Below are 22,500 nucleotides of genomic sequence, written 5' to 3'. Positions count from 1 at the left end.
GCCCCTACATGAAGAACCTCTACAGCCCCTACATGAAGAACCACTACAGCCCCTACATGAAGAACCACTACAGCCCCTACATGAAGAACCACTAAGCCCCTACATGAAGAACCACTACAGCCCCTACATGAAGAACCACTAAGCCCCTACATGAAGAACCACTACAGCCCCTACATGAAGAACCACTACAGCCCCTACATGAAGAACCACTACAGCCCCTACATGAAGAACCACTACAGCCCCTACATGAAGAACCACTACAGCCCCTACATGAAGAACCACTACAGTCCCTACATGAAGCCAGAGAGGTCTCCCATATGGGGTTCGGCCAGCCGGATGGATGGATGGATGGATGGATGGATGGATGGGTGGGTGGGTGGGTGGGTGGATGGATGGATGGGTGGGTGGGTGGGTGGGTGGGTGGGTGGGTGGGTGGGTGGATGGATGGATGGATGGATGTGGCTCAGACCTGGTTCATGCCTCTGGGCCCATATTGTCATCAGCCCACCTCCTCCGGTTCCAGCCTGTTCACGGAGCCGCTGACGTAACGGACACAGAATACACTTTCTTCCAGCTCCTATTATCTATCTCTCTCACCCCTGGCGTTCGTTCTCATTAGCACGGTTAAATATTTCTCTACCATATTGGTTGCTGCTCCAGGCTATACTGTATGTGCAATACACGTTTATGATGTATGGCTGGGTGATGTCAACAAAATAGAATATCACAATGTCTTTTGACCAAATAACCTCAATATCAATATCGTGACAATATCCTATTGTTTCTATGTTCCAAAACAGCGAAAATACCAAGATGTATACCAAGATGTACCAAGATAACAACATTGTGAGCTTGAGCATCTGCTATTTTCATTGTTATTCATTTTGAGCGGTGCCAAGCGCTCCCAGTCTGAACCGGGCCGGCCCCCCATGGGCGCGTTCCTGGGGGTCTGGATGTTGTGCAGGGGACCCCCCCCCCCACGGGGACCCCCTACACGGTACAGTTGCACCGCTCACTTCACACAGGTGTGATTGTTTTAACCATAGAGAGGCGGTTTGTGGGAGAGAAGGAGTTTGATGAAATCTCAGTCCTGTTTTTGCTTGTTCATGCACTGCTCTAACCCCACCTCGCTACACAAGCCAACTAATTAAGATCAGCGATGATGGGCTCAGCTGGAGTCAATATTTAACATAAGTCTTAGGCGTCTTTATTAGTAGCACTGAGCTGACGAAGGGAGCAACAGGGCTTTCAAGTGGTCCCCTTCTTAAAATGCTAATTAACGAGTGGGGGCGGATATACTGTCCACAGTATGAGTCCGTATGTGGGCTTATTTGCATGTGGCTCATGAAGTGGCTTGTTCTGTTGGAGAGAATTGAGTGTTCTTCTCGCACACCCACCACTAGCTTAATTTGGCAACTTGTCCACACTAGCACATCTAAGTGAGCTATCCTCTTCTATATGCTGTACAGTAGAGTACAGTACAGTACAGTAGTGTACATTAGTGTACAGTAGAACCTTGTACTGTTACGTATGTTCCTATAAAGCACAACGGGACGTTGGTAGATGTTTGGGTTGTGTAGATACCTTGCTGTGATGCAGGGCTGGACTGAGACAAATATTCAGCCCGGACATTTTCACGGTATTTGGCCCAGACTGGCCCACCCACCACAACCAGACTGGCCCACCCACCACAACCAGACTGGCCCACCCACCACAACCAGACTGGCCCACCCACCACAACCAGACTGGCCCACCCACCACAACCAGCACGCAGATACTCTACTGACTTTTCAGGTCGAGGCCCATATTACAAATACTTGAAATACAAGCCCTTAAACACCACCACATTTACAGTAGCCTACAACATAAATGATACACAACCAACTAATTTAACATTTGGCCCAGACCGGCCCACCGGAGGGTCGGCCCACCGGGCCTATGGCTGGTACCAGTCCACCCCTGCTGTGATGTGGCTTGGATTCCAAAAAAATGTATTGACTTTCACTGAACAGTGAAACAGCTCTAGCTGTCAAGGTCACTCTGCATGGAACCAAACGCAAACAAACACTACCACAATTTTGTTAAAGGAAAAACTATAACTTTGTGTTTGATTTTTACTGTTTACAAAATAGCTAAATCAAAATTAAGTTGACATTATTGATATTGGCAGAATTGGCTTCGTTTGTGCTAAAAGTTTGAGACCCGTTTCACCATACAATGAGGTGACTATTTTGGATCATCATTTTCTAATCAACGGAGCAATGGAACAAGATATGTCTCCAAGTTACATCACAGCAAAGGTAACTACACAAGTGAAACCTCTACCAAAGTGTCATTGTACTTAACAAATTTCAATTCTTATACACTGATACATTAACATTCCAGATTTTACTGTGAGACAATAAGAGTAAAAACCCAAACTGTTGTTCCATTCTGGTACAAACAATATTATTTCTGTGTAATATACTGTAGTGTATTACACTCTAATAGGTCATAATTCATAACATATTCAAATTCTACTACGTTTTTTTTTGGGGGGGGGGGGGGAATTGAAAATGCGGCTTATAGGTGGTTAATTCCTAAGAAATACACCCCTCAAATCTCCTGAAATCATTCAGCTATGCAAAGGTAAGGGTTATAATGCTGAGTGCAATGACAATTAAGCAAAAAAAATAATAACAATGTGGTCATGATTTTGCCCCCTATAGCTTGGCCAGAACTGGGATGTTTTTCCTTCATAAGAGCAATGGTATAGCTTCTAACCCATGCCCACAGGGAGTTAGTGCACTTGTGTTGAAAAATGGTGCTCTCTGAAACACCCCCCCCCCCCTTCTTCCCATGCACACACTGCACGCTATCTCTAATACATATAGACACTGTTTTATAGGGTCATTCTGCTCAGCCCTCTGCTCATTAGCCACTGAAAAAAAAAGAAAAAAAAACATAACTCCACTTTCCATGAAAAAAAAAAAATGAAACAAAGTGCGCATTGATCAGGGTGATCAATGGAGGATCAATAACCTAAACCCTCATCATTCCCAGCGCAGCATAATTACAGCTGAGATATGGTCGTCATCACTAAAATCAAACACAGGGCCAGGCTAATTGGAGGCAGGCTATTGCTTTAGCCCATTCTGTACGGGAACCCGTTTTGGTGTTAGCATCGTGTTATGCTTTAGCTATTGAAAAACAGCAGATCTACAAGCTCATAGCGCGCCACCGAGTGGCGCGCTACGAGCTTGTAGGTCTGCTATTTTTGAAAAATCGAAGAACGACTGATATTTTTTTAATCTGATCTCAGGTCAGAATGGGTTCATCAGACCAGTGTGTGTCCAGTGGAAACCTCGTATGAATCTGATCTCAGGTCAGAATGGGTTAGTCACGCTGGTAAAAAGCTTTTTTCCCGGGCCCTCTGAAAGACGGGGCATTGGTGGAGCTTCCCTAAAAATAACCGCTCATGCCATTAGCCAGTGTCATCATGGAGGTCGCTGCCTGCGTTGGAGGACATCTAATACAGGGCACCGCAACCTTCTACTACAGGAGCAGTTTGGATGTAAAATGGACATAATATACTGTATGTTTTGGAACGTATCTGTGCCACCACCGTATAGCTTTTTAACCACATCAACCATCATTTTATACTTTAGCTATTCAAAAAATAGCAGATATATACACACTCATAGCGTGGCACAGAGTGCCGCGCCATGAGCTTGTATATCTGCAAAAGAGAAATAGCCTTTTTAACTCACATATTTGCTTCTGGGAGGTCCCTGGAACAATTATATTCAGATGAGGGTTGGCAGCCGAATACAGATAATTTTTGGAGTCCTTGGCATGAAAAAGTTTGAGAACAACTGCTATAGAAACATAGGTTTTTCATTGATTTAGATTCTAAATCAATGAAAAACCTATGTTTCTATAGCAGTTGTATTATAGCAGTATTGATTAGATTCTACTAAATGATCTTCTACATTTTAGAAGAACATTTAGTAGAATCTAATCAATCTGTATGGTAGAGTATGTTAACAATATAACTATCACATCTGCAGTGGTTGAAAGAAGAAGAGATGAAATACCCTCAGAACATATGTGGATGGCCCAAATAATGTCAATACTACCACTGGAGAGACTCAAGTATGAAACACAAAATAAGGCAGATGTATTTGTGGAGGTATGGACCCCCTTTTTAAATCATATTGAAGAGCGCATTTGACTCTGTTTAGGACGGAACCCACCTCAACGTGCACACATACATTATACAACCCATGTACCACTTGGAAACTATTATTTATTAGCTATTTTTCATTTTATTTTAATTATTTAGTTCTATTTGTTTTCCTTGTTTATTCATTGTTGTTTTTATGTAAGTAACTGTCTTGTATGTAAGTCTGCTGTTTGTCCTTGTGTCTATGTAAAGAAAACCCTCAAAATAAATAATATAAAAAAAGAAAAAAAAAGAAACAAGGTCTCCCTACTCGTCCATTGAGGAATGTAGACCCTGATGTAGTACGGTAGGAGTGTAATAGGGTAGGACACCTAGTGGTTGGCAGTCAATAAAGTTATTTGAAGCGGACATGCACACCGCATTGGTCACTAGACGTTGCCGTCATCTTTACTGCAGTTCGGACATTGTTGCAATTACCTTTCCCTTCCGATCGGGCAGAGACATAAAACGCGGGGGGTTGCAGCTTTAAGATCACCATTAAGCACTTTTTATTGGACAGCTTGTGATCAGAATGTATTAATGTCCCGGAGGAGTGTCCTTATTACATAGTTTCTTGCTGACCTCTGTTAAGCATCGGTCGGGGGGGAAAAAAAGAAGATGCCAATTTCCACTCATCGTCAAGGTATGGAGGTGAGCCTGGTGCACGAAGGCTTCACCCTGGATGGCATCGTAGCCACGCAGGCTTGCCAAGCTGCCCTGCTGGCCTCATTGCCCACACCGTACACACCGTACGTACATACACACTGTTAAATCGTGCACAAAGTCTCAAACTATACTTCAAAGGCTACCACTTTCCCTCTTCCTGTTTATTGATTCAATGGACCTCTTGTTCAGTAATTGTGCGGTAAATCAAGCATGGTGAACACTAATCTCAACCCTGGGAGGAAAGTGTTAAAGGCAAAAACCTGCTGAAAAGTGCATAATTAAGGTGCTGTGTTCAGCCAGGAGAGAGAGAGAGAGAGAGAGAGAGAGAGAGAGAGAGAGAGAGAGAGAGGACACATCCCTCCCTCCCCTCTCACATTTCTCACTAGCTGCCTGCCTGCACAGCCAGAGGGAGGAGGGAGTGGGCTTGGCAGAGGAAGCAACGGAAGTGTATACAGTTTCTAACCACCTCCCTCTCTCGCTCTCTCTCTCTCTCTGTCCTCTCCGTCTCTCTGTCTCTGCCTCTCTCTGTCTCTCTCTCTGCCCCTCTCTCTGCCCCCCCCCCCCCTCTCTCTCTCTCTCTCTCATCTCTCTCTCTCTCTCTCTCTCTCTGTCTCTCTCTCTCTCCCCCAATGCATTCTCAACCAAAGCGCCGGGGGCGCCACGCTTGTAAAGTAACCACAGCCCCTTTGAGTGCGTCTTGTATTTACAAACGGAGGTATGTCAGAATCAAAGGCATTACCACATGACACAACACATTAAACAGTCAACAAATTGACAATTTATAGACTGCATACAGTACGGTAGATTGTATGAGCGTTGCATACAACACAGGAGCTCGACTATGACTGTCGGATTAAGTTATGCTAGCGAGAGAGGCGAACTTACCTAGACCAGAGAAGAGGACTGGCGAGTCCCGCTGTGTCAGATCCCTCCCTTCTCTATCTCTTCCCTCTCAACACACACACACACACACACACACACACACACACACACACGCGCGCACACACACACACACACACACACGCACACACACACAGCTCAGGCTGTACTCCAGGTGGAGACAGCTATCACGTTCCTATCTACTTCCTGTTTGTGTGGACACTCCTCCCCCTCATTCTCTCTCTCTATACTTACACTTAATTACTGTTTTTTTCTGAGCTAATTCTCCACAGAGAACTGTAACTGTAACTGTAACTGTAACACTGCATGTCTGCCCTCCATATTCAGAGAGAAATAAACCTGCAGCCTCCTGGTTGGATCTAGCAGCTTCTCTCTCTCTCTTTCTCTCTCTCTCTCTCTCTCTCTCTCTCTCTCCTCTCATCCCTCTCTTTTCCTTAGTCTCCCGTCCTGACTCTCTCCCTGTGTTGCTGTTCTTCTTGCCTATAATCTCACCTCGCAGTTTTTTATTTCGCCCTCATCAGCAGGCAGGGAACTAAAAATAAATGATAAATGGGAACATGATATTTTAAAGTCTTATGCCCTATCTGTTCTTACAAGGAATAATGGGGTAGTTAATCCTGCAGATCCCCCCCCCCCCACCCCCCGCCCCCCCCACCCACCCCTCTCAAATTGATTAATCAGCACATGCTGGACAATCAGATAAATGATTAATATTCCCCCAGACCTGTGGTCAGACAGTTATACCCCCTGAAACCATCAGTAATAATTCAGTAACCCTCTCCCGGACCACGGGCTAGCTGCCGCTAGTCAGCCTCACTCAGCATCAGCAGCACCCTGATGTCCCAACGCTCTGCTCCAGATACTCAGACACACACACACCAGGTGCATGGAGGTAGTCTGCAGTCTCCTGTATGCAGAACAGACTACAGCTGCTTTTACCTGGGCAGACTCGCACTTCTAGAGATACCTTCATGCAATCTTATAAGCCTGATTTATACGGGGTTGTGTTTTGGTGCGCCCATGTTGTCGCATACCCAAAATAGCTTAACCCATTTTGGGGGCGGGAACCCCTTTTGGTGTTATGCATTATGTTATGCTTTAGCTATTGAAAAATATCAGATCTACAAGCTCATAGCGCGCCACCGAGTGGCGCGCTATGAGCTTTGTAGATCAAAATAGCTTAATATCTCTTTGTTGCACAAGCAAGACTAACCCTAACAACTAGGCATAAATCAGGCATCGGTGGTGAGGGCAACGACGATAACCGTCTGGACCAGAGTTGTTTACATTTATCCGCTATAATAAATCCAACGTACCGTCACGTCAATACGACACAGAACAGGATGTTCTAGTTTCATCTAGCATGAACAATCATGCATTCACATGTTGTGTATACAAACAAATACAAAAGCAGCTCATAATCGGGATAGAAACGAGAGAGGGGGATAAATAAAGAGATAGCTCAAGAGCGCCACAACATGCACCGTCCGACGCTGGTGTTATGTAAGCGCTGAGGTGGCGTGCAGCAGATAAAACAGCGTGCCACGGACGGTACCCGCCAGGTTGGCCACCGACCGCCGCGTAGCCTCGGCCTGCGGACCAGATGTCCCCAGACAGACAGACAGACACACGGACAGGCTGTTTAGTAGCGGCTCTCCCATGATGCTTCACCCTGTCCTCCTGATGGATCCCCTGTTTATTCAGCTATTTTTAGGACAAAAGGGGGGTGGGGGGGGGGGGGGGGGGGGGGGGGGGGGGGGGGTGATCTCCATTCAGAAACGCTTTCTTTTCTCTCCCATTACCCCACACTGCTCTCTCCCTCCCACGGAGGTCAGCGAACAGCCGCGTTTGTGGCCCTGCCTGCATCTGCCAGCTAGAACTGTTATTAATCAAGGGGCGAAGGGCCAGAGGCAGCAGAGAGAGACGGCCCTCACTCCCCCACACTTGCCCCCCCCGGCCGGGCAGGGTTTGGGGTGGTGGTGGTGGGGGGGGGGGTGACGACATGGCGTGGGGGGGGGGGGGGGGGGGGGGGAGGTAAACACTGCACTGTAAGGTGTGGAATGTCTGTCCTGCTCGGTGGGCAGCGGGCCCAGAGGGTGCTCAACAGTATGTCTGGGGGTGTGTATCTCTGCCTCCCGCCTGCACTTTAGATACATGAAACTGTCCCACACCAAGTGAACACGAACGCACGCACGCACGCACACGCACGCCTCCCACTGCCTGCCCATACCCCATACACACACAACCCCGCGCCAGCCAGCCTGGCCCCCTCACTATATGCTACTACATATCCCTGTAACCCCTCCTCCTCTCTGCCATACAGGAGGACTGGCCTTTGTGTGCATGCTGGTGACGGTGTCGGACCGGCTGGCTGCCTGAATCAGCAGCATGTGCAGCTGTCTGCTCTGCTCTGACTCCTCTACTGTCCTGCTCTGCTCTGCTAGCAGGACACACTGACTCCTCTACTGTCTGCTCTGCTCTGCCTCCTCTACTGTCTGCTCTGCTAGCAGGACACACTGACTCCTCTACTGTCTGCTCTGCTCTGCCTCCTCTACTGTCTGCTCTGCTAGCAGGACACACTGACTCCTCTACTGTCTGCTCTGCTCTGCCTCCTCTACTGTCTGCTCTGCTAGCAGGACACACTGACTCCTCTACTGTCTGCTCCTGCTCTGACTCCTCTACTGTCTGCTCTGCTCTGCTAGCAGGACACACTGACTCCTCTACTGTCTGCTCTGCCTCTGCTAGCAGGACACACTGACTCCTCTACTGTCTGCTCTGCTCTGACTCCTCTACTGTCTGCTCTGCTCTGCTAGCAGGACACACTGACTCCTCTACTGTCTGCTCTGCTCTGACTTCCTCTACTGTCTGCTCTGCTAGCAGGACACACTGACTCCTCCTACTGTCTGCTCTGCTCTGACTCCTCTACTGTCTGCTCTGCTCTGCTAGCAGGACACACTGACTCCTCTACTGTCTGCTCTGCTCTGCTAGCAGGACACACTGACTCCTCTACTGTCTGCTCTGCTCTGCTAGCAGGACACACTGACTCCTCTACTGTCTGCTCTGCTCTGACTCCTCTACTGTCTGCTCTGCTCTGACTCCTCTACTGTCTGCTCTGCTATAGCAGGACACACTGACTCCTCTACTGTCTGCTCTGCTCTGACTCCTCTACTGTCTGCTCTGCTCTGACTCCTCTACTGTCTGCTCTGCTCTGCTATAGGCAGGACACACTGACTCCTCTACTGTCTGCTCTGCTCTGCTAGCAGGACACACTGACTCCTCTACTGTCTGCTCTGCTAGCAGGACACACTGACTCCTCTACTGTCTGCTCTGCTATAGCAGGACACACTGACTCCTCTACTGTCTGCTCTGCTCTGCTAGCAGGACACACTGACTCCTCTACTGTCTGCTCTGCTATAGCAGGACACACTGACTCCTCTACTGTCTGCTCTGCTATAGCAGGACACTCTGACTCCTCTACTGTCTGCTCTGCTAGCAGGACACACTGACTCCCTTTCTACTGTCTGCTCTGCTAGCAGGACACACTGACTCCTCTACTGTCTGCCTCTGCTAGCAGGACACACTGACTCCCTCTACTGTCTGCTCTGCTATAGCAGGACACACTGACTCCTCTACTGTCCTGCTCTGCTCTGCTAGCAGGACACACTGACTCCTCTAACTGTCTGCTCTGCTATAGCAGGACACACTGACTCCTCTACTCGTCTGCTCTGCTCTGCTAGCAGGAGACACACTGACTCCTCTACTGTCTGCTCTGCTAGCAGGACACACTGACTCCTCTAGTGTCTGCTCTGCTAGCAGGACACACTGACTCCTCTACTGTCTGCTCTGCTAGCAGGACAACACTGACTCCTCTACTGTCTGCTCTGCTAGCAGGACACACTGACTCCTCTACTGTCTGCTCTGCTAGCAGGACACACTGACTCCTCTACTGTCTGCTCTGCTAGCAGGACACACTGACTCCTCTACTGTCTGCTCTGCTAGCAGGACAACACTGACTCCTCTACTGTCTGCTCTGCTAGCAGGACACACTGACTCCTCTACTGTCTGCTCTGCTAGCAGGACACACTGACTCCTCTACTGTCTGCTCTGCTAGCAGGACACACTGCACTGACTCCTCGGGACGATGGAGAGGGCTGCTATATTTCCCACACTCACTCCAGAGGGCCACATTGCAAATTACTGACGTAGCAAAAATATAGCCAATCTACAAGCTCAAAAACGTTTTGATCTTGTATATCAGCAATTTTTGCTATACCATAAGTCATTTTTATTTAATTTCAAATGCTTTTTAAATGCCCTTTAATTATAGAAACTATTACCTTCATTCATTTAACTAAATACAAATATATTGTACGTAAAAAAAAAAAAGACAATAACATTATTTTCAATACTACTATTAATTTAATGTATTAAGTATTTAAAGCGGGTCATGTTTTTGCATGTTTGGAATTGTAACAGCTGAAATCAATAACATAACATATCAGTATTCCAAAATTAACCATGAGGGCCACATTAACCCATTCTGAACGGGAACCCATTTTGGTGTTTGCATCATGTTATGCTTTAGCTATTGAAAAATAGCAGATCTACAAGCTCATAGTAGAGGAGAATCTGATCTCAGGTCAGAATGGGTTCATCAGACCAGTGTGTGTCCAGTGGAAAACCTCGTGTGAATCTGATCTCAGGTCAGAAATGGGTTAAGTGAAGGTGGGGGGCCGTATGTGGCCCCCGTGCGGGCAGTTGCCCAATTATGTATATGTATATGTATATGTATATGTATATGTATATGTATATGTATATGTATATTATGTATATGCTCTAGTGCACCGCTGCTGCTGGCTTATATGCCACTACATTGTACTACACTATACTGTACAATGTAAGACGCGCAAACGCGGGAAGCGAACGCAGCTCGTACATATGGCTGAGTCATGGTGACGTAACAGCGGGGACAGACACTTGCATCAATCACAAACAAATCACTCAGCTCCATATATTATGGGCACAAAAGCGGGACAGACAGACACACAGACAGACACACACACAGACATGATCTGCTATAGGTCTCATAGTAAGTGCTCACTGCGTTCGCAATCACTGCGTTCACTGCTGCTATACATATACACTACAACCACTACAACCACTACAATATACACTACAACCAGCGCAGGGCCCACACAGCTCAGAAAGCCAACTGGCCCTCGCAAGGGTTCATGCATGCCGAGAAGGAGGGGGGGGGGGGGGGGGGGCAACCAGTAGTGTTTGAGAACCTTTGGACGACGTCGTTGCAACTATGAGAACCTGGACGCGAAAAACAAGGAGGGCAAGACCAAGTCTTAACCCATTCTGATCTGAGATCAGATTCATACGAGGTTTCCACTTCATGGACACAACACTGCTCTGATTAACCCATTCTGACCTGAGATCAGATTCTAAAAAAAAAAAATGTCAGTCGTTCTTCGATTTTTCTAAAATAGCAGACCTACAAGCTCGTAGCGCGCCACTCGGTGGCGCGCTACGAGCTTGTAGATCTGCTATTTTTCAATAGCTAAAGCACGACATGATGCTATAACACCAAAACGGGTTCCCGTTCAGAATGGGGTTAAAACCACGAGAGGCCATTGAACGCTCTCGCCAATAATATCGCTTATGATATACGGCGTTGTCTTTAATAAGGTATGAGTGCAGTGTGTAGGGCGGGCGGCGTTGTGAAAACCCCCCCCCCCCCCCCCCCCTCGCTTTTATATAACCGTTACAGTTCGCTTTGATCCCGTCTCTTTGCTCCACTGTTTATAAATCAGCCACACAAATATTTATGAGCGGAACGAGGAAAATGGCTGGTCTGGTTTGTATCTCGCCGCACCCCCCCCCCTCCCCTCTCTCTCTCTCTGTGGCTGATGTGTAGATGAGGCCACCACAGATGCACAGCGAGTGCATCGGCCCCGGGCCACATTCATCATATCTGCTCTCTCTCTGTCTCTCTGTCCCTCCCTGGCTATTGTTGTGCTGCAGCCCACGAGCTGCAGGCTTATAAGCCTCATTCTCATTTATATACTTCCTCGTACGCAGGTGTTGCTTATACCAAAGAACCCCCCCCCCCACCACCCCCCAAGTTTCATCATTTGTATACCTTCACATTGAGACACTAAACCAGGGGTCTATACCTTCGTGCATATGTGACAGACTCCAGCAAAAAAGGGCCTCAACTCGATTTTTACAGATTACAGATTATTACAGATTATTAAAGTACAGAATGTAAGCTTTCATATGATGTATCATTCAATGAAGGAGATATGACCTGCATCTAAAACTTGTTGAAACAGATAACAGATACAGATGCAAAGTAGAGAATTTGCCCTCCAAAGATTCCTCAGATTTTAGCACCTCTGGAATGGTTGTGACAATAGATGAATAGAGATGGCTTCTGGGAGGTTCCTGGAACAACATATTTTCAGATGTCCCTTGACATGAAAATGTTTGAAACGACTGTCACAGAAACATGGGGTTTTTCCAGAAAACTCTCAGGATTTAGAAGACATTTGTATAGAATCGACATCAGGTCAAAATGGGTTAAAATGACAAAAAAGTGGCCGCCCAATGCACACCAACAGCCAAAGTGATGTAATGTTGTAATGTTGTAATGTTGTAAAGGTAATGTGGGCCGGCGCACGTCAGCACAAACAAGTGCACACGCTATAAGTCCGAAGCGCTAAGTGCACGACACGCGTTTGTGCACTGTGAGTGTTTGGCTAGCTAGTTCATCACTAGTTCATCTGTTAACTAAAGCTCAATACGTTTATACAGTCAATAAGTATTGCCTCTCCTCCTTTGCCTTTTAACCCACCTTGTATCTGTTCTCCTGCCAAGCACACACACACAATGGGACAGGAGCCACAGCTCCACCGGATCCATACGCTCTAATTGCTCCCCCCAGCCCTGACCTCTGCTCCGGATCACTCTCTGATATACAGCGTCTCTATTAGGCCGGTGGAACTAGGTAAATATGCTTCTAATGACCCTCAGTTCTAACGACACCGTTGAAAATGGAGCAAAAAGAGGAAAAAAAATCAATCCCCTCCTTTTGTCCTTCGTTGACTCTATTAGTTCATTTTTTTTTATCTGATGTTGGATTTCAAAATATGTTGAAGAGAGATTAGGCTGGTTGGAATGGACCTGGACTGGATGGACCTGGACACATCAGGTCCGTTCTGATGGTACAGAAGAGATTATGACTCAACGAACAGGTCAAAAGTAAGTATAATGTTCAACACTGTATAGCTTGACTGTCCTTTTAAATAACAAATAGTCTCCGAGAGGGCTGACGTGACGAGTCAGACAAGCCTTTATCTTTAGATGGTTGATCATTTTGAGAGATAAGACTGATGAATGAAATTGATTTAGCCACACAGGAGCTAAAACACATGGAGCTGAACACATGGAGCTGAACACAGGAGCTGAACACAGGAGCTGAACACATGGAGCTGAACACAGGAGCTAAACACATGGAGCTGAACACAGGAGCTAAACACAGGAGCTGAACACAGGAGCTGAACACAGGAGCTAAACACATGGAGCTAAACACATGGAGCTGAACACAGGAGCTAAACACATGGAGCTGAACACAGGAGCTGAACACAGGAGCTAAACACATGGAGCTGAACACAGGAGCTGAACACAGGAGCTAAACACATGGAGCTGAACACAGGAGCTGAACACATGGAGCTGAACACAGGAGCTAAACACAGGAGCTAAACACATGGAGCTGAACACAGGAGCTAAACACAGGGAGCTGAACACAGGAGCTAAACACAGGGAGCTGAACACAGGAGCTGAACTCAGGAGCTGAACACAGGAGCTGAACACAGGAGCTAAACACAGAGGGACTGGGGCTATAGTCTAATGTCTGATCTTATAGTCCGGTCTGTATATCGTCGTGGCTGTGGAGTGGGAATCTGGGATGTTCAAAACCGTTTCTCTCTTTATAGGAAATGGAAGAAAAAACAATCTCTGTTCCAACGGATCCAATGGATAGTTATTATCTAGTCACATAGTTACATATAACCCACAGACAGACGTAATCACTTTCAAACTGCTTTCCATGTCATACGATGATGAATAAAATAGGGTATGTATGTATGTATGTATGTATATGTATTTGGTTATAATGGGTAGGGTTTAAAAAAAAGGCAAAGTATATATATATATGTTATGTTAAAGGTACATATAAGGTTTCTGCCCAGCAGCGAACAGTAATTATGTTAGATATATGTACTGTACACTAAGTGATTTTGTGTGCGTGCGTGCGTGTGCTCGCGCACAAGTGCCTGTGTGTGCGTGCGCGTGTCAGTGGGCAGTGGGTGGGTGGGTGGGGGGCAGAGTGGGGGGGGGGGGGGGGCAGAGTGGGGGGGGGCAGAGTGGGGATGGTAGTATAGTAGTGGTGTGGTTGGACTGGCTTGTCGATCGATGCAGTGATTGGCAGTTAATGGCTTTCCCTGTTCTGCCTTGGTAACCCTGGCCTGATGGCTGTTGCCAGTGATCAGAGATGGCAGATGGCGTTGATTTTCGTATATAAACCCTCCCGACTTTGTGGAGATGGCTTCATCATGTTTAATGATTTAAAAAGTTAAGTTGAATACTGGGAATACTCTCAGTGCTGGAGCTCTCATTTGCAGAGGCCTCTAAACTACCATACCAGATGTATAAAGAGCTGCTCGCTAACTAACTGAATGCACTGCTCCGCACGGGAAAGAACTCTGCTCTGAGCCACTAAAACTTTTAACGATATGATTTTGGAGTCATCTCCTCCACAACACACATCATACTTTTCGTCCTCCAGACATTAAGTCCCATACCTCATTGTCATCGGCACACATTATCTATTGCCGTTCAATCCCTTTATCTGCCCCTGGAGGTGATACGGCCGGTCGAGACGTCTCAAGGTTCAAAGATAATTCGGCATTACATAAAGGCCTCTAATCACCAAAACGGTTCCATCCTGTTCAGCCAGCCGGTTCCCCCGGTGATGGCGCAACGTGGAAAATGAACCCGGGAGAAGAGAAGAGGAATGGCTGGAAATGGGGGGAAAATTGAATGATAAGCCCCATTTGGTGTGAAAGAGACGATGTGTGTAAAACCCACTCCCACAGCAGGAAGTCAGAGAACAAACAGCAGGTCCTGTGGACTCCTCCGAGCTCCTGTACTTTAAGGATCTGCAATAATTCAGTCCCTTACTGACCGTGGGCTTCCCAAAGTGGGGTCCGGGGACCCCTGGGGGTACTTGAGGGAGCATTATAGCTTAATTAGAGATAGTTACAAATGGACCCTTATGGGTCTGTAACTCAGAGAGTGTACAAATGTGTACATTTGTCCATTTGTACACTCTCAGAGTTAAATTAACAGTGGTTTTATATTATAAATTGGGGTACCAGAGATAGAAATGCCATTACATCGGGGGTCCGTAGCATAACGTGTGTGAAACTGGGGGGGGGGGGTCCTTGAAATTAATATGTTTCTGGAAATCACTGCTAGAGCCGTAAAAATCCCTCCCTTATCGAGGTCACTGGCATATGTTTTCAAATAGGGGGTCCTTATCGGGGTCACTGGCATATGTTTTCAAATAGGGGTCCTTATCGGGGTCACTGGCATATGTTTTCAAATAGGGGGTCCTTATCGGGGTCACTGGCATATGTTTTCAAATAGGGGGTCCTTATCGGGGTCACTGGCATATGTTTTCAAATAGGTGTTTGGGTTTGTTTGAGCAAAAATAAAAAAATTCTTATAGATGTGGAGAGGAAAATACATTTTGACGTAGGCGAGAGAGTGATTCGGTTCCAAGTGATTCAGAAAAATAACGGCCATCCTAAGCTGTTTCCAAGACGCCAGTAACTGGATCCTTAGCTCTAAAATATTGGAAAGAATGACTTGGCAGTGTGGGACCGGAGTCATACAGTGGCTAAATGCCGCTGGAGAACTCTCTGCTTCCCCTATAAATAATCAGTTAAATATATGTTTGGGAAGAACAGGTCGGACACAAAGGGAGGCACATCGGAACAGTGATTGAGAACAAAAGTTCTGTGTGTGTGTGTGTGTGTGTGTGTGTGTGTGTGTGTGTGTGTGTGTGTGTGTGTGTGTGTGTGTGGAGGTTTTTGGCCACTGCCAGCTGCCAAATTAATCCATTTTGGGCGGGAACCTTTTTTGGTGTTACCGTGTTAGCATTATGCTATGCTTTAGCTATTGAAAAATAGCAGATCTACAAGCTCATACTAGTGGCGCTCTACGAGCTTGTAGGTCTGCTATTTTTGAAAAAGAACCACTGACATAGAAACATAGCTTTTTCAGAAAACTGTCAGGATGTAGAAGACATTTTTAGAATCTGATCTCAGGTCAGAACGGGTTAATGCACTTTCTCTCTGCAATGGAAATCAACAAACATTTTGAAAAGGCTTGCTTCGAATTGCCCATTATTAAGATGCACTCTCCCTCTCTCTCTCTCTCTCTCTCTCTCTCTCGTTCCTTTCAACATGAATGCAAATTAATATAATGATAATTTGAATAGTTTTTACTGCAATGTCGCATTTGAAAGTTTCAACGGCTCCCAGAGATCTCGTTTCAAACAGTAGCTGTAACACAGACATAGCCCTCATGGTTCAAATTATCTCGACATGTCTATTCCAACCTCCAACAGGCATAAATTAAAATAAATTCCTATGTAGTGACATGAGATAGGGCCATCTGAAAGGAGGATCCAACTTTGAGTGATTCAGCGGTCCTTAATTTTAGGCTCAGTGTTGATTGAATGTGGTGAGGTTCTGTGGGCCTGGCACAGGGACGACATGCAGGGATAGTATGTGATCTGGAAGCCAGGCCTAGCCCAGTTTGGTCGGGAACCCCTTTTGGTGTTATAGCATTACGTTATGCTTTAGCTATTGAAAAATAGCAGATCTACAAGCTCAGCGAGCTTGTAGTGTGCTATTCTTTTTAAACATCGAAGAACGACTGACATATAGAAACATGGCTTTTTCAGAAAACTGTCAGGATGTTTGTCAAGACAATTTTTTTTTAGAATCTGATCTCAGGTCAGAATGGGCTAGCAGAGTTCAGTGGCTGTGGAGACTTCTCTGCTGTCTGCCTCTCTCTGAAGCCATCTCTGGGAGACACGAGGAGGCTCTCCAACAGGATAGCAAAAAAGGCGTAAATCATCCTTCATGATTGAAACGGGGCTTTATAAAAACACAAATGTGTGAAAGCGCTTATCCCATTTTAGGCGGGAACCCCTTTTTGGTGTTTTGGCATTATGTTATGCTTTAGCTATTGCAAAAATAGCAGATCTACAAGCTCATAGCGCGCCACCGAACATCTTTGAAAAATCGAACGACTGACTTATAAACATCGCTTTTTCAGAAAACTCTCAGGATGTAGAAGGTTTTTTTTTTAAATCTGATCTCAGGTCAGAATGGGTTATATAGAACAAAAGCACACACTCCCCCATCCCTCACTTTCACCAGCTGTGACTAGTATTGAAAAATAAAGAAGAAAAAAAACCGGTGAAGGTGTGAAGGAGTCAGGGTGACGGTGATGATGGGGGGGAGAGGGGAAGGGTAGTTAAACCTTGTTTCTACATAGCTCTGTCTATTCTGGGCATCGGTTTGTCATGAGGGAATGTGGAAGGCCATAAAGTGACACTGTCCTTGAGAAGCTAAATCGCTTTCTTGTCCCCAACTCTCTAAAAGCACAAACACAACACACACACACACAACACACATACAATCACACACACTATCTCGGACACAAACACACAAAACGCACACACATTATCTCTACCTTTGTCTTACAATACTGTACACTCATTCACACACACACACACACACACACACACACACACAGACACACACACACACACACACAACACCTACCCCTCTCCCCCCATGCTCTCTCTCTATAGTTCATCCAATTCCACCAATATTGTTTTTTTTTTTAAGTGAAACACAGGTGGACGAGACCAGTGGGACACATAAGATAGATTGGGAACGTTCTTTGGATTAAATAGAATTTCTCTCATATTCTTTGTCTGAACAACCATTTGATTCCTACAACTCTAAAGCAATGGGTGCATCCCAACGGTCCCCCCCCCCCCACACACACACACACACACACACACACACACAGCCCCCCCCACACACAGCCCCCAGCCTTCCCATAGCCAGCTCCACCTAAATCAATCCCTATAGTTCTCTGCTCTCTCCATATAGGAATTCGACAATAAGACATTTTCTATCCTTCTATACTTTTTGGAGCTTCATCTTTCCATTTCCTCTCTCTCTCTTTCTGCACGGCGAACAAAAGCAATGATGAGAAAACAAGGTGTTTTTTTTTGGGTTTTTTTTCCAGAGGCCCCAATAAAAGCCATATGACACCCTGGGCTGCACCGCTTAATTACAAAAGGATGAAATCTTTTTCGTCTACATCTGGAGAAAACATTGTCCTCATAACAGTGATAGATTTACAGCTCCCATGCAGTCTGAACCCTCCGGTCCGGCATTAGAAGCAATTTTAGCCAAACATGGACGGACGTTGAGTTCAGTGGCATGAAGTTCATGCAGGAAAGGGTGCGCTATACTCTGTCCCAGAACACTTTGGAACAGGTCTCTCTCCACAGACCTGTTCTGAAGTGTCTTAACCCGTTCTGACCCGAGATCAGATTCTAAAAAATGTCTTCTACATCCTGACAGTTTTCTGAAAAAGCTGTTTTCACAAAATGGGTTAATTACCTAACTCTACTCTACCTTCCACCAAAGAAGGAAACCCACACGCTAAGAAGTTATTAGACAAAAGGCTGTTGAACATAATAGGTTATACGCTTAAGAAAATACAATGTTCTCAATTCTAGATATAGTGGAGTGGATATACAATCACATTATGTTACACACGGTATAACAGCCAGGACAGGAGTCGAATCCAAAACAGGCTGCATGGCCAGGCCACGGTTCTGCCACGGTTCTGTCACTCTAGTAGTCCCCTGACTGTACTCCGTAGACCAAACCCAAACAGAATAAAGGTCCCTGTGTGCTCTAAGATCTCCCATATCTCCTCCGTCTCTACACCCTAACCTGCCTGTCTACAGCTCCACTAAACACAGACCTGAAAGCAAGCAGAGTAGTTTTGTGGCCCTGACCACTTGCAGGCCATTAATCTGGTGGCTAAGCCACTGATGTATTGATGGCACTGAGCCGGTAAGCCTGCCTGCCTCTCTTCTCTTCATCCCTTCAGCTTAGGAGCCACATAGATCCACGGGAGCGCCCGGCTGGCCTCATCAAAGTAGCGTTTACCTGCCAATCGACACGGTTACTCTCTCAGGTTCCCATGGCCATATAGGTTGATGCTCGACTGTATTGACTGGCGGACCGACAGACCCCGGAGAGAGAGGCTGCGATCAACCCGTGTCACACGCAGTAGTCAGTCAGTCAGTCAGTCAGTCAGTCAGTCGGTCAGTCGGTCAGTCGGTCAGTCGGTCGGTCTCATTTCACTAGTAGTTTGACTAACAAATGCATGCAAAGTTCACAGCAAATCATACGACCAGGCAAAAGGGATGTAATCACTCTGGTATCACTGGGACGGGGGATGTGATGTGGAGGAGTGGTTAGGAGATAGGCCCACGGCTGATAGGTGGATAGGTGGATGTGTAGGAGTGGTTAGGAGATAGGACCACGGCTGATAGGTGGATAGGTGGATGTGTAGGAGTGGTTAGGAGATAGGACCACGGCTGATAGGTGGATAGGTGGATGTGTAGGAGTGGTTAGGAGATAGGACCATGGCTGATAGGTGGATGTGTAGGAGTGGTTAGGAGATATAGGACCACGGCTGATAGGAGGATAGGTGGATGTGTAGGAGTGGTTAGGAGATATAGGACCACGGCTGATAGATGGATGTGTAGGAGTGGTTAGGAGATAGGACCACGGCTGATAGGTGGATGTGTATAGGAGTGGTTATGGAGATATAGGACCACGGCTGATAGGTGGATGTGTATAGGAGTGGTTAGGAGATAGGACCACGGCTGATAGGTGGATAGGTGGATGTGTAGGAGTGGTTAGGAGATAGGACCACGGCTGATAGGTGGATAGGTGGATGTGTAGGAGTGGTTAGGAGATAGGACCACGGCTGATAGGTGGATAGGTGGATGTGGAGGAGTGGTTAGGAGATAGGACCACGGCTGATAGGTGGATAGGTGGATGTGTAGGAGTGGTTAGGAGATAGGCCCACGGCTGATAGGTGGATAGTTGGATGTGTAGGAGTGGTTAGGAGATAGGCCCATGGCTGATAGGTGGATAGGTGGATGTGTAGGAGTGGTTAGGAGATAGGCCCATGGCTGATAGGTGGATAGGTGGATGTGTAGGAGTGGTTAGGAGATAGGACCACGGCTGATAGGTGGATAGGTGGATGTGTAGGAGTGGTTAGGAGATAGGCCCACGGCTGATAGGTGGATAGGTGGATGTGTAGGAGTGGTTAGGAGATAGGACCACGGCTGATAGGTGGATGTGTAGGAGTCGTTAGGAGATAGGACCACGGCTGATAGGTGGATAGGTGGATGTGTAGGAGTGGTTAGGAGATATAGGACCACGGCTGATAGGTTGATGTGTAGGAGTGGTTAGGAGATAGGCCCACGGCTGATAGGTGGATAGGTGGATGTGTAGGAGTGGTTAGGAGATAGGACCACGGCTGATAGGTGGATGTGTAGGAGTGGTTAGGAGATATAGGACCACGGCTGATAGGTGGATGTGTAGGAGTGGTTAGGAGATAGGACCACGGCTGATAGGTGGATGTGTAGGAGTGGTTAGGAGATAGGACCACGGCTGATAGGTGGATGTGTAGGAGTGGTTAGGAGATATAGGACCACGGCTGATAGGTGGATGTGTAGGAGTGGTTAGGAGATATAGGACCACGGCTGATAGGTGGATAGGTGGATGTGTAGGAGTGGTTAGGAGATAGGCCCACGGCTGATAGGTCTGCAATATCATCTTTACAGTATAGGGGCTGGCAGTGCTGGAGTGAAACACTGGTTAAACAGACACCTTCTCATCAGTAAGCACTGGATGTAGTAGTATATGTTCAAGATTACATTTCTTCACTACACCACCCATCCTTACGTTAACACATTTCAGCCTAATGACTGTCATCATAATAATAATAAAAACACATTCTTTTTTTCTCTCCACTTTTTATGGTTTTATGAACACCAGAACTCTTGAGTAAATGAACAATGAAATTAGTCTATTAATAAAAAAAACAAGGACCCCCGAAAGTGGCAAGCTGAAGACGAATGAGGTGAGATAGCAAGGCCGACTGGAGAGAGGGGGGGGTGGGTGTGGGGGGGATGGGGGGGGTTCAGAAAGAGGATTTGGCCGAGGAGAATGTTTAGTTTTCCAGCCTAGTTGGATTAAGGATATTTAACCTTAAGCAGAGCCCCCATACAAGACCACCCACCGCTTTGTGTTGTGGGTGACGGGTTATTCTTGCCTTGTTATCCCATTCTGGTGGGAACCCCCTTTTGGTGTTATACGTTATGCTTTATAGCTATTGAAAAATAGCAGACCTACAAGCTCGTAGCGCGCCACCGAGTGGCGCGCTACGAGCTTGTAGGTCTGCTATTTTTGAAAAAATCGAAAGAAAGACTGATATAGAAACATAGCTTTTTTCAGAAAACTGTCTTTTTTTTTTTTTTAATCTGATCTCAGGTCAGAATGGGTTATTAATTTCGAGGAGACAAAGCGCGGGCCGGGGGGGGGGAGGGTTGGCGGGGGAGGTGGTGGAGGGGGGGGGGGGGGGTAGAGGGTGCGGGTCTGGGGGTGTATGATAGGGGTGTCTGAGTAACGTCTCTGTCTGCTAAAGGGTTATGACTGTATATCTACACGCTACATCTCTGCCTGTACTGTAGTGACTGCACCCAGCAAACTGAGTTGAACTCCTCTCAGCCCCCCCCCCCCCCCCCCCCCCCCCAGCGACCCCCTCCAACCCCCCAGGCTCTCACTCTCAGCTATGGCCCTCGCTCCCTCCTCCTCCTCCTCCTCCTCCTCTGTCGCCCCACCAACGCCAATTCTGCCTCTTTTCTGCTGATCTTCAGGAGATAACAGGATCAACAGCTTCCTTCGCAGCGCCAGCCGGAGCGTGCTCCCTTTTGCTCTTGTCCGGTTGCCCAAAAGAGGAAAAGGCTCAAGTCAAAACAACAGCCATTAACACAATAACCAAGGAACTCTAACTCCAATCTCACCCTGTTAAAAAAAAGAAAAACATCCCACCCCCTCCTCCTCCTCCTCCTCCTCTGGACCCCCCTCCCCACCCACCCGCCCACAGAAGTGGTTCTGTGTGACGATGAAGCAGAGAACACAGTTCTATCCTCACCACAAACAGACCCAGGAGAGAGAGAGACAGTCTGATCTGAAACGCCCCATTTATATGCTCTCTGTTGTTGTGCGACTGAGTCATGGTGCGGCCCAAAATAGCTGATCTATACAAGCTCACACAGCTTCGCATCCACAACGAGTTGTATATGGGCTTGTATAGGCCGTCATATATAGGCAGACCTGTATCCGAGAGAAGACAGACTATGCACCCACTGCACACTAAACGAAGTGGAAACCGAGCTACACTTCCTATAACCATCTGTCCATTGTACCAAGACATCAGAGACACATACTTCCACACAGATTACAACCACACAC

The 22,500-nt window shown here is 46.8% G+C and overlaps 2 protein-coding genes across 2 annotated transcripts in view; both read right to left on the bottom strand.

The window, feature by feature from the left end:
• The window catches only part of zfhx3b (zinc finger homeobox 3b), a 115,343-nt gene extending 109,533 nt beyond the window's left edge, over positions 1-5,810 (bottom strand). Inside the window, exon 1 of the mRNA XM_080765073.1 lies at positions 5,756-5,810. The gene's annotated coding sequence lies outside the window, so the exon portion shown is untranslated. The remainder of the gene's footprint in view (positions 1-5,755) is intronic.
• The window catches only part of LOC308331553 (small ribosomal subunit protein uS12m-like), a 265,229-nt gene that overhangs the window by 235,014 nt on the left and 7,715 nt on the right, over positions 1-22,500 (bottom strand). The window lies entirely within an intron of this gene.

This window comes from Protomyctophum bolini (assembly GCF_963924005.1).
Source record: "Protomyctophum bolini genome assembly, chromosome: 1".
Lineage (NCBI taxonomy): Eukaryota > Metazoa > Chordata > Actinopteri > Myctophiformes > Myctophidae > Protomyctophum > Protomyctophum bolini.
The sequence above is the reverse complement of the archived record's forward strand: the minus strand, read 5'-3'. Positions and strand labels throughout refer to the sequence as shown.